The following is an 8,543-nucleotide window of genomic DNA, read 5'->3' as shown; positions in this document are numbered from 1 at the left end:
CTTTAAAATCTGTTGGGGTGCGGGGCTCGGGTGGCTCAATCGGTTAACTGGATAAGCCTCTGCCTCTTGATTTAGGCTCAGGTCGTGAGATCAAGCCCCTCGTTGGGCTTAAGATTCTCTCTCTGTTCCTCTGCCCCTCCCTCTCTCGCTCAAAAATAAGTAAATAAATACACACATGAATACATACAAAAACCAAAAAAACAAAAACAAAAAATAATCAGGCTTCTGGGTGTTTCTGAGGAAAACATGAGATCCCCACAGAATTTGACCTGCACGTCATGGAGTTGTTCTAGAACAGAGAAATGTCCGTAACTTTTATTTTCTTGTCCAGTTCTCTGTCTTCTCATAGGAATCTATCTAGAGTTCCAAAATTTACAAGGTCGGTCAAATTTAAATTTGGTCTGCTCGGCTGGCATCCATTCTCCTCTGGTCTTTAGGAGAGAAGCATCTCTGATTTCCTTCTGTAGTTTCTCTGCATGTTGCAGAGCACCGGCTGGAATGCATTCATGAGCGTACATATAAGGCTTTCGACTATAACTCACCCCCTACAGTCGTTCCCCTTATCCACGGAGGATGCGTTCCAAAACCCCCAGCGGATGCCTGAAGCCCGGGGTAGTACCCAACCCTGTGTATACTAAGTTCACTCCTATACAAATGTATGATAAAGTCTAACTTAGAAATTTGGCGCAGTAGGGGCCCCTGGGTGGCTCAGGTCATGATCTCACGATTCCTGGGTTCGCGCCCAGACTTGGGTTCTGGGCTGACAGCTCAGAGCCTGGAGCCTGCTTCGGATTCTGCGTCTCCCTCTCTCCCTGTCCCTCCCCTGCTTGTGCTCAATCTCTCTCTCTCTCAAAAATAAACATTTAAAAAAAAATTTTTTTTTAACAAATTAGGCGCAGTAAGAGATTAAACAGCAATAACTCCGAACAAATCGAACAATTAAAACAATACACTGTAACAAAAGTTCTGTGAACGTAGTGTCTCTCTCGCTCTCAAAACACCGTGTTGCTTCGTACTCACCCCTCTGGAGGTGACGTGCGATGACGAAGTGCCTCCTGAGGCGCTGGAGTGAGGCCAGTGACGTGCATCCTGACGTAGCATGTGATGCAGATTTCTGCTGCTATTGGCTTCCGGCAGATTCGACAGAAGGAGGATGGGCTGCTTCAAGGGGCCGTTGACCGCGCCATACCGAAACCGCAGAAGCGAAACTGCAGGTAGAGGGAGGCCGCTATTCTAGCCTATTGTTCTAAACTCAGAGGCAAGAGGGAGAAATTGTAATACCTTTCTTTTGGACTGCTTTTGCTGTTACTGAAGTTTATTCACAAAGATCACGTATAGGGGGTTGGTGGAATGCTTTTCCTGGAGCCTCAGTTCCAAGCAGCTAAGTAGCGGGCGTTCCTTTAGAGTCAATCCAGCGCACGATGACCTTGATGACCTTCTTTCTCCCACGCGCCCTCCTGAGGCACCCCACCCCCCACCCTCATCACCATCCAATCCACATAATCTTCTTGTTGCAGCCTCCTGCTTTCCCAGGTGGCTCTCTTGGGCAGGACTTATATAAGGCTCCAGATGGCGCCATGCCTGTGTCGGCCCCCTGTGATCAACAGGAAATATTCAGGAATCCTTGGCCTTGAGGTTCCCAAGGCAGTAGCAGGTGCCTGACTCCTGGTTAGTGAACCTACTTCTCACCCTCTGCATTTCCCAGGAAGGTTCAGACCCCATTCCAAATACTCCCCAACTTCAGCAGACACCTGAGCTCTCAGAGTGACCACATTGAAGCTCCTTTCTCTAACTTTGGGCAGGCGAGGGGCAGATGTGGAGAAAGGGCAATGGTGTGAATTCCCCTCTTCTCGCTACACTCATACCCCTTTTCTGCGGGTTTTTTTAAAATTACTGTAATATATATATAATATAAAATATGCCATTTTTAGGCATACAGTTAAATTACATTCACATTGTTGTACAATCGTCACCACCGTCCATCTCCAGAACTGTTTTATCTTCCCAAACTGAAACTCTGTACCCATGAAACGATAACTCCCTACCCCCTTGCCCCTCAACCCCTAGCAACCACCATTCTATTTTCTATCAATTTGACAACTCTAGATACCACTTATAAGTGGTGTCATACAATATCTGTCCTTGGTCACTGGCTTATTTCACTTAGCATAATGCCTTCAGGTTCATCCATGTTGTAACATGTGTCAGAATTTCCTTCCTTTTTAAGGCTGAATAATACTTCATTGTACCGGCATACCACATTTTTTTATCCATTCGAATATTGATGGACACTTGGGTTGCTTCCCCCCTTTTGTCTGTTACGAATAATGTTGTGATGAACGTAGGTATATAGATATTTCTTCTGATTCTCCTTTTATATCCTTGATCTTTTCTAAATTTTGCCCATGTCGACTCAGTCTCACATTTATTTTGGTATTTGATGTCCATTACATCAGTGCCTCAGTCAAAATTGAGACAGGAAGAAACCCATTTTAACATTCTGCTAGCATGAGACCCAACGGTAATCTTAGCCGCTATTGAAATTCCTGTAACTTTAATTTTACCAGACAGGTCTTGTCTCTCAGTGGTGGTTTTCCCTCAGATGCTCCTGATTTCATTTTCTAGTGAAGGTTTGGATACAGACTGGTCTCAGTAAGCACTTCAAAATGTAATCCAAATGTGAACATGTGACTCCACGATTCTACTCTTAAGTATATACCTGAGAGAAAAGAAAATGTGTCCACACAAAAACTTGTAGACAAATGTTCATAGCAGTATTCAGAATAGTCGAAAATTGGAAACAACCCAAATGTCCACCAACTAACTGATCGGTAGATGGACAAAATGTGGTATATCCAGTCAATGAAATATTACTCAGCAATAAAAATGATGAAGTATTGATCTAAGCTATGACACAGACAGGCATCCAAAACATTATACTAAGTGAAAGAAGACAAATGAAAAAGCTGACATATTCTAGGATTCCATTTATACAAAATTTCTAGAAACGGCAAATCGATGGAGACAGAAAGTAAATTAGTGGTTGCCAGGGCTTGGCAGTAGCAACAGGGAGTGACCACAAATGAGACAGAAGGCTTCTTTCTGGCGTGATGAAAATGTTCTAAAATTAGATTGTGGTGATGATTGCACAACTCTGTAATGTCACTAAAAATCATTTACTTAAAATGGGTGAATTTTGTGATATATCAATTACACCTCAATGAAGCTCTTTCTTAAAAATAGAATGCAAATATTTAACAAGTATAGTTCCTGACATAATTAAAACACAATCTTAATTATTGCACAGAATTAATGGCTGAAAATTTCTATGGCAAGTTGCTCATAGTGGCTCTCTGACATTTAGACTATAGGATTCTTTGCTTTTGCTTATGTGTATTTTATAAACGTTCTTCATTGACCATATGACTTTCCTAACAACAAAAGCTGTGTGTCTGTTTTAAATTAAAAGCAGGGGTGGGGCACCTGGGTGGCTCAGTCAGTTAAGCGTCCAACTCTTGGTTTCGGCTCAGGTCATCATCTCTCGGTTTCTTTGTGGGGTCGAGCCCCACGTCAGGCTCTGTGCTGGCAGTGCAGAGCCTGCGTGGAATTCTCTCTCTCTGCCCCTTCTCCTTTTTCACTGTCTCTGTGTCTCTCTCTAAATAAATAAGTAAACTTTAAATTAATAATTTATTAACTCATTAAGAGCATGGGTGAATTTATTTACTTTTTTACTTATTGCAGTGGGGGGGGGGTGCTTTTCAAATTAGACAAAAACCCACAACACTAAAGGCACTCTACCAAATTTGCCATATAAAATGTTAACATTTTTCTGTGTCACAAAAACCAAACCCAAACAAAACCAATAACTAAACACAAAGTTAAAACACAGAGGACAAATTGTGGAAAGCATTTGCAAATACAATGACTGACAAAAGATAATTTCCTTTATTTACAAAGCCTAGCCAAATTAGTAATAAAAAAGTTGAACCCAGTGGAAAAATAAGCAAAGAATATGAACAAGCAATTCACAGAAAAACAAATAACTGCCATTTCTTTATATAAAAAGATGTTCAGGGGCGCCTGGGTGGCTCAGTTGGTTAAGCATCCGACTTCAACTCAGGTCATGATCTTGCAGTTGGTGGGTTCAAGCCCTGCATTGGGCTCTATACTGACAGCTTGGAGCCTGGAGCCTACTTCAGATTCTGTGTCTCCCTCTCTCTCTCTCTCTGGTCCTCCCCCACTCATGCTCTGTCTCTCTCTGTCTCTCAAAAAATAAACATTAAAAAATAAATAAATAAAGTATGAGACCTAGATGTGCCAATAGGGAAATATCCCTAAGGAAGATGAGGTGAAAAAGAGAAGAGTAAAAATACATATTGTGTAAATGTTAAAACACACACACATATATATTTGGGGGAACATAAAAATGCTTATCTTTGGAAAAGAGGGACGAAGGTACTGCTGGGAAGGAAGGCTATGTACTTTTCATTTCTAACTTTCCATGTTGTTTTGCGTATTTCAAATCTGTGCCTGCATTTTTTTTTTTTTTTAATGCCCAGAGAGGTTAGCTAGACGATGGGGTTACGAGCCATTTTTGCTTTCTTTTTTACTTTTCCATATTACAAATAACTTTAAGGGCTTTTGTTATTTGAACAGGTTATTATTTCCGGCTGCACCTCCCGTCGCAGACGTGCCAGATGCAATCAAAGAGGATACCAGATGCAGCCAGGGTGCAGCCGCAGCACGTACGTGGGAGCCGTCCTGAGCGTCCCTTCTCCCGCCCCCGGGTCCCCAGCCACTAACCTCCCCCGCCCGAGGTCGGACGTGGACAGGCTGTGCGCACGCGCGAGGGAGGGGCGCGCGGCGGCGGGGAGGTGGGGGGGACCCGCCTGGGACCCCCGATGGCAGGGCAGCACCGCGTTCAAGGAGCCCGCGAGGCCGCTAGCGATTCCCTCACCAAGCTCATTTAGAAGCTTCTTTAGGGGCACCTGGGTGGCTCAGTCGGTTAAGCGTCCGACTTCGGCACGGGTCATGATCTCACAGTCCGTGAGTTCGAGCCCCGCGTCAGGCTCTGTGCTGACAGCTCGGAGCCTGGAGCCTGCTTCACATTCTGTGTCTCTCCCTCTCTGCCCCCTCCCTGCTCATGCTGTGTCTCTCTCTGTCTCAAAAATAAATAAACATTAAAAAAAAATTTTTTTTTTTAAATAGAAGCTTCTTTAGCCATTCTTCCAGGGATTTCCCTTCCCACGCCAGAATGCCTTACCTACCTACGCCCACTCCCCAACGGATATGCCCCTAATATAATAAACAGGTGCGGAGATGATGGGGCCCTTTTATTTTGTCTGTGTCTCCAAATGAGCACGTGTCACTTTTGTGATCATAAAAATCTGTTGAAAAGGATCGATAAATCACGGATATAGGCCTGTGTGAAGGCATGATGTCTACTGGATTCTAGAGAATTTCCCGTCAGGGTAACTGACCTTCTCTCCGTGCACGGAACAGAGAAGGGGGGAAACACAAAGAGGTGACAGGTGAGGGACTCTTGAAGGCCTGGCCCCACCTTTCTTGGGTGGCAGGGTTGGGGCAGAGGGACAGAAAGGAGGGGCAGCAGGCAGCTTCGGGGAAGGGAAGGCAACAAAGGAGAACAGCTGCTGTGTGCATGCTTTGAGGTCTAAACTATATTCTCCCAGTCTTGCCTTTAATCTTTATAGAATTTGCCATGTATCAGCTGTCCTCTCCATCCTGCTGATTTTAGAATTTTCTCACACTGTATCAATATGCGTACATTCACACAGGAAGCCAGAATAGGTGCGGTGACACTACCTCTCGTGCCAGGCACTAGATGGCAGAAGTTGGCAGGAAATCTTTGCAGTCACAGCCTCACTTCGCAAACTGCCAACGGAGGGAAACGTCCACATGAGTGTGGCCCCTGTGGCTTAAGTGTCTCAAACCCTATCACCCAGTTGCTCTTCTACTGAAGTGCTGACTCAGGATAGGAAGGAAACACACACACAGACACACACACACTCTTTGTTAATTTCCATTTGGGCCTCACTGGACGACTAATGCACGGGTTCTTTGAGATCCACTGGATTCCCCCAGGTGTTGTCCGGGGCGGGGGTCTCGCCTCGTGACTCTCTTGGTTTGGCTGTGTGCTTCTGAGCAGTATTTGCCTCTGTACAGGATGAATTCTCTCCATTTCAGCTCTGAGAACCAGAGTTTATTCAGGATGGAGGCTGTATACAAAGGAGGAGGGGGGAAACTGGGGCACAAAGAGAGGAAGCTGGTCCCCATTCTTTAGCTTGCTCCCCGTTCCGGCCTCCTTTTAACACAAAGGCAGGCAGTGCTGGCAGACGTTGGAGGGTCCGTACTGAGGCCTTTCACTTCCTGGTTCCAGGATGAACTCTCCAAGCCTTTATCAGGATTTGTCCAACGACCTCCTGTGCTCGTCTTTTGACCCGATGCTTGCTCTTCTCTGATGTGGGTCCCTCACTGCAGTGTCCCCGGTCTTGGTCATGCCTCCTCCTCAGTCATCTTCCAGAGACTGTCCCGTGGGCTACTGGTGCCCACCATGACTGTTCCCACAGAATCTTTTGACAGTTCAACTGTCACCATTTCAGTTAACCCCCTTGAACATCACACCACCTTTGGGACATAATAATTGAAACAATCGGGCTTCTTTTGAGTGTCCCCACCAACTCTCGACATCATAATGGCTCCAGGAGATCCCACCATCTGCTGTTAGTCAGTAAACCCCTATGTTCCTGTTGGGGAATTCAGAACAAGACTAGCTTTCAAAAAGACAAGCATGGGGGCACCTGGGTGGTCCAGTTAAGCGTCTGATTTCGGCTCAGGTCATGGTCTCATGGTTAGTTGAGTTCAAGCCCCACGTCGGGCTCTCTGCTGTCAGCACAGAGCCCGCTTCAGATCCTCTGTCCCCCTTTCTCTGCCCCTCCCCCACTCATGCTCACTCTCTCTCTCTCAAATTAAAAAAAAGAACATTAAAAAAGAACATTAAAAGAACATTAAAAAAAAGAACGATTCCTTCAAAGAAATGCTAAAATATACATGTATATTTTAAATATACATATATAAGATGTACATATATGATAATGTATATTTTAAAATATACATGTATAAAATATACATATATAAGATATATGTGATATATTTGCCCATATATATCATTTTCTAGATATGTGTCATATATATATGATAAGTTGTAATTAAACAACCATGTTTGAAAAGACTACTGTGGTGTATCTTAGCTAAAAACTGCCCAGAGATATAGACCATTAACTGATTGGGTCTTCAGTTAACAGGGCTCCAAAGATGCCACGATCACTTGGATGAAGCGCTCGAATGTGACCATCAATATGAATGATGGCCGCCCTCCATGTTAATGAACAGGTATTTAAGTTTCTACGAGACCAAAGAACCAGCGGGGCAGTGGTTGACAGGTTGCCACAGTGGCTCTGAGCAGAGTAGTGTGCTGACCGTCCTGACTGAGATCTCCTGCGGTGGAAGAGACGACTGGAAGTTTTCCCTGGGAGTAAGTACGAAGAAGAGTCAGGAAAAGATTCTTTCCTGGGGTTTCTGAGCGAAGGCTTTGTGTACTGAGGGAAACCAGGAGAAGTCTACTTTCATTATGGTGCTTTCTTGCTCAAAATCATTGGCTTCCCATTGCCTAAAGCAGCATTTCCGAAGCGAGTTCCACACAAGTGCTTTTTTAAGAACTTTAATGCCTCTAATGTGTTCACATGCCCTGTAAATTCCCAAGAGGAGTACACAGAATCTAGTGTTTCCCAAACAAATTTGCTCTTGGAATCTTGTTTTCATGGAACATCTCAGAGGAACACATTTTTAGAAACGTTGGTCCACGCGATAAAGTCACGTTCTGGCATTCCAGGTGTGTGTGCTGCTTTCCCGCTTGTCCTGTTCTCCACTCCTCCAGGCTCCCAGCTCCTAACTAAAGGCTTGGAAAATTGTAAATTCTATAATCAGTCCCCATGGTCTTTCCTACATCACTCGTCCCCGCCTGCATTTCCCCCTTTCCCTTCCTGCCTCCCAGTATGACTCCCCATCCTCCCCTCCACCCCACAATGCAGTTAGTCTTAAACTCCAGTATGCGTGAGAATCCCCCCTTGTTAAATGCAGATTCCTTGGCCCCACATCCAGACACTCTGATTTAGTAAGTTGCACTTCTAACAAGCTCCCAGGTGACACTGATACTGCCTGCCCAACGACCTCACTTTGAGGAGCATGGCCTTAGAGATAGAATCTCCCTCTGCAGAAAGGCCTCCTTTCCCACTCGCCTTGGAATTTTTAAATACTTACCAGGCCCCGGATGGTAGTCGACTTTTTCTCGAATGTGTTTTATTTCCCCACGAATCCATAAGGATCTTGGCAGAAGGAACAATGACTTGTTCTTTTTTTTCTAGTTGTCTAGTTCAGTATTTTGGCTATTGTTCAGTATTGACTAGTCCAGTATTGTTGACCACGAACCACAAATGAAGGTTGGCCTCCTGTGAGACACGCACTTG

The 8,543-nt window shown here is 44.7% G+C and overlaps 2 long non-coding RNA genes across 2 annotated transcripts; both read left to right on the top strand.

The window, feature by feature from the left end:
• Nucleotides 1-1,224: 1,224 nt before the first annotated feature.
• On the top strand, nucleotides 1,225-4,804 carry LOC109248986 (uncharacterized). Its single transcript, XR_008425025.1, has 3 exons — nucleotides 1,225-1,341; nucleotides 1,518-1,668; nucleotides 4,657-4,804. It is a non-coding gene; the product is annotated as an uncharacterized LOC109248986 (long non-coding RNA).
• A 401-nt stretch (nucleotides 4,805-5,205) lies between these two features.
• Nucleotides 5,206-7,908, top strand: LOC109248926 (uncharacterized). The gene is made up of 2 exons (XR_008425024.1): nucleotides 5,206-5,311; nucleotides 7,316-7,908. It is a non-coding gene; the product is annotated as an uncharacterized LOC109248926 (long non-coding RNA).
• The last annotated feature ends 635 nt before the right edge of the window (nucleotides 7,909-8,543 follow it).

Source organism: Panthera pardus, unplaced genomic scaffold (genome assembly GCF_024362965.1).
Source record: "Panthera pardus isolate Hobbes unplaced genomic scaffold, ASM2436296v1 HiC_scaffold_22, whole genome shotgun sequence".
NCBI lineage: Eukaryota > Metazoa > Chordata > Mammalia > Carnivora > Felidae > Panthera > Panthera pardus.
Note: the sequence above shows the minus strand (reverse complement) of the source record. Positions and strands in the feature narration are given on the sequence as shown.